This window comes from Rhagoletis pomonella, unplaced genomic scaffold, assembly GCF_013731165.1.
Source record: "Rhagoletis pomonella isolate Grant_MI unplaced genomic scaffold, Rhpom_1.0 Rhpom_scaffold_13135, whole genome shotgun sequence".
NCBI classification, from domain to species: Eukaryota; Metazoa; Arthropoda; class Insecta; order Diptera; family Tephritidae; genus Rhagoletis; species Rhagoletis pomonella.
In genome coordinates this window covers 1-4,378 of record NW_023471663.1, presented here as the reverse complement: position 1 = coordinate 4,378, position 4,378 = coordinate 1, and the positions used below count along the sequence as shown (strand labels likewise).

Below are 4,378 nucleotides of genomic sequence, written 5' to 3'. Positions count from 1 at the left end.
ATGAAGATGAAGATGAAGATGAAGATGAAGATGAAGATGAAGATGAAATTATATATGTATATAAGAAAATAAGTACATGTGTATGTATATCGCACATTTCTTTCTTTCTGGAATTTCCTCTATTAAGTTTCACTTCTTCCGCGCGTAGGGACTACACGCACTGAGTTTTTTTTATTTTTATTTTGTACGTTTTGCGAAATGTTTGTTAAGCGAGATTCCTCTTTATTTGGAGTCAACTTTTTTGTTCGGTTTTTGAACTAGATTCTGCTCCAACCTACAATCTTCGGCTCACGACGAAGTAGACTCCGAAGTTTGGTATAGAGGGGCGACCGTTTAAAAAAAAAAGAAGCCTTTTTGATATTGCTCGGATCAAGAATCGAACCTAGGTTATATCGGTTGGTAGTGTGCATCTCTAAACATTTGGCTATATGGACTGCCTTTGCTGACCATATATCGTCCCTATGGACTGCGTCTCGAAATCAATCCTAACGGGTCCCTTATGGCTCCATTCTGTATCAGTAGCAAACTTTTGTCACAGCTTTTTTTCCGAAATATATATGTAAAAGTTTAATTTTGTCAGGAAAAAAAATTAGGTGCTGAATCGTCTTTGTCTAAGAAAGATTCCACTATACTCTGCGCGGTCTTTTCAGAACACATTTCAGGCACCCAGTGCAAATACAAACCTATAAGTAATGGCTCAGACGCCCGTCAAGAAAAAAAAACGTATTTCACTTTTCATAAAATATTGCGGCCGGAAATTCTCAAGACAAAACGCTGATTCTGTCTACATAGAGCCTAGCTAGATTTCTATAACTGACAGTGCCAGAACAGGTATGCTTTATAGATTTCTTTTTTTTTAACAATTTTCTCACCCAGTAAAATCTGGACAAGCCCTAGCATACAAAAATTAATCAGATATAATCACTTCTTTCGCTGAATAGATTCTCTTAACAACGGTTATCGCTCGTAGTGCCTGGAATGGCATTACTAGGCTTGGGTAACCAGTTCAGGTGAGATAGATTTCCTCTAGCACATTTGCAAGACAGTATCTATCATGCGACCGCCTTAAAAGGGTAACCTTGATACGCATAGAATAGGTTGTTTTGAAAGACGTTTATAGTTTCAGGGCCACCAGGGTTCAGAATAATAGTCTCCATTTGAGATAATCACTTTTGGTGGAGGCAAGATCTCCTTAACCCATATCATCCCAAGCATGTTTAAACTCCTCGGATTCGCGTAAGACTCATAGAAGTTCACGTTAGTACCCTCCTGAACAACAGCATATATTGAAAACAAAACAGTTGTATTCAGGTTTTCGTTTTTAGTACCGTTCCAAAAATGGAACAATAGGAAGATATGCCTCTGTAATAACTATATTGTGTATGTAGTTTCAGATGATATAAAATAAAAGGTTCTTGTGTTTTTTGTTTATTTCTTTAATAAAAAAGTACTTATAGTAACACATACATATCTTATAATTTATATAAAAAAGTTAGATATGTATAAGATAAGATACAAATTCTTTACTTTGTATGAAAAACTGGAGAACATTTTTGGTGTAAAGCAGCGTTGCATTTTTCGCATTTCATGGTAGTATTTTTATGGCACATACCACAGCGGCTTTGTTTGTTATTTTTTATTATGTGATGTGCCTTGTCATCTAGTCTTATACTAGTTGAAACTCGTTTGATGACCGCCAGAGAAGATCTTGGCAACAAATTTTTCGTAGTCGAGGGTGAGGTTACTGGTATAGTTTTTGTCGAAACATACGATGTTACAATATATCTTCAGTTCAAAAACTTCTGTATCAAAAAAAAGTTCGAAAAACTGTAAAGGATTGTCAAGATCCCCTAGAAAATTAGGTGGCTCTGAGACCTTTTCTAGTTTCTCGGGAATATCTGTGTGCGTCCACTTTCTTTTTGTTAGGCATCTTTTTTTTAATGGAGGAGCTAACGTTGCGGATGTAGTGGGTGTTTCATTAGTTTCATCTACGACTGAGTCATTCAGAAGGTCTTCAACTGTGCCCAATTCATTATGAGATGCTACTGTTGCTCGAAATTCAGCTTCCGCTAATAGCTGGCATCTTGACAAATTGTTTATATTAGCAGATTCCTCATCGCCGCTATCTTCGTCGCTCTTATCGTTATTTTCCGGTGGCGTTATGTATATATCTGCGGACAATACATCGTCATCTTCTTCTAGTTGTGAAATAATTTCATTTAAGGACAATCTGAAACGATGCCAAATAAATAACTGAACAAAACTAAGTCCACTTCTGCATACATCTTACATAGGTATATTATCCTACTGTTCCAATAGTGGAACGGTATATATAGAAGAACAAAAAAATACACTAGCAAGTTAAATTTTTGTTTTGTTGTGCAATGATATTGTAAATAAACTTTCGACTTATAAAAATTAAGAATAATAATGTGGAATATCATAGCTATAAATAAAAATGACTTACATTTTGCGACGAAAGATTTTCTTGCCCAAAATTTCTGCAACGAGCACGAATTGAAACACAAACTAACTGCTACACCAAGATTTTAATACTAGAGTTTAAATGCCGACTCCTTCAGTGTTGTCACTACACAAAAAGAATTACGATGACATTCGCATAAAAACAAAATAAAATCGTAATAGCAACCTATCCAAAAATGGAACACTAGGATGATATGGGTTAACTGAGATAATTTTTAGCACTGGCTGCATTGCACCGTATTCTACAAAATCTCACGTGTTGTATCAAATCCTCTTACCTGCAAGTTTTTTATCTGATGAAGGTTTTCTTGTTTCCATCATGGCAAGTTTTGGCAAATGCCAACCATATAATAATAAACTATCAGGGCATTGGGTGATTTGTCCGAAGCTAAACTGATGTAGCTTACCAGAACTCATTAAAAATTTCCATTTCTGCCACTGGAGAGATTCTCACGAAAAAGGTGATATCTTTCAGTTCCCGGACGGGGTCGAGCACCCTACATTTTGACTTGGGCAACTGATTCTGGTGCTGGCATGATATTCCTGACAATGATTACTTTGTCACCACCAGGACAAACGCAAGCGATTGCAAAGTAAACTAACGGGGCGCTAGGTATGTATGTTTTCCAAACTTAGATAATCTTTTCTATTCTATATTTATTAATAAAGTTTTTTTTTCGCTGACGGTATTGTGCATTTTCTTTCACGTGAAGTGTGCTAAATTTCCTTTTTATATGGAAGAAAATGCCCAGCGTCAGCGTCAGAAAAAAAAGTTATTTAAAATCAACGCGATTTTCTAGCGTCTTGAAACTTGTACGTTATTTAAGGGGCTATAAAACTGCATACTTTATTTTTTTTTAAATTTTGACATCCTTCTAAAATAATATTAAACATCGAATAAGCAATTGAAATGTAGCCAAAACAGTTAAAAAAAAAAAAAGTTTATTATTTATTCCACCACAGTATATTTAAGTAGTTTCTTCCTTCTCTGTTATTATTTATAGTAAATGCTTTTAATTTTAACTGCTTGGTTAATACACAAACTCACCTGCTGTCGGTTGCGGCCTTCTACTTGTGGTGCTGCTGCTTTCCGCTTGCTGCCGTTTACTACTAGACTCCTTATTCATAGCAAACACATTTATTGTAAGGCTATCATATGTGGCTTGGGCAAAAAACCTATTTACGCTTCTTCTTCTTGCAATTGTTTCATGCACGCTTTCAATGATTTTTATTACACTTAGCAGCTTTTGTTCGCTAAAGCACTATTCACTATAATGTAGTACATCTGCTTGGAACACTACCAACACCACTTCTTTGTGGATGTGTGTGTTTTTTGTATAATGAAGTTTTACTTTTCAATTTGTTTTCTTTTAACCGACTTTCAAATCTTCACTTACATATACATATATATATATAGGACTGGCGCGCGCCAAGCATTGTTGACTTCACCACTGAGTGTGGGTAGAATTGCACGTAAATGCGAAGGCGAGGATTTTAAAGTTTTTCTCTTATATAATTTAATTTTGTGCTTTCCATTTTTTTGCCCAGAGATTTTGCTGCTGTGAAGTGGTTGTGGTTTCTGTTTCTGTTTTTTTTTTTTATTTTAGCCTACACACAAACTGTCTGCGGTTACCTAAAACGCATGCGAATTGTGGGCGACACTGGGTTACTCTGCTAAATATTTCACTATTTTCTGGCTTTTGTTGCTGTTTTTATTGTGTCTTGATGTACATTTTTAGCCTAGCTGTTTTTGTTAGTTTTGTTGAAAAATCGAAAACAATTAAATTTGTTATTAACACTGAACTTGTGCATCGTTGCGCAGACAAAAACACACGCACACACAATTACATTCCGGCACATGCACACGTTAAGGACACTCACGCGACCTCGCGGT

At 35.7% G+C, this 4,378-nt stretch overlaps 1 long non-coding RNA gene across 1 annotated transcript; it reads right to left on the bottom strand.

Annotated features, from left to right (window-relative positions):
* Positions 1-1,982: 1,982 nt before the first annotated feature.
* Positions 1,983-2,501, bottom strand: LOC118756942. The gene is made up of 2 exons (XR_004995173.1): positions 2,468-2,501; positions 1,983-2,230 (listed from the first exon to the last, which is right to left on the bottom strand). It is a non-coding gene; the product is annotated as an uncharacterized LOC118756942 (long non-coding RNA).
* Positions 2,502-4,378: the final 1,877 nt, after the last annotated feature.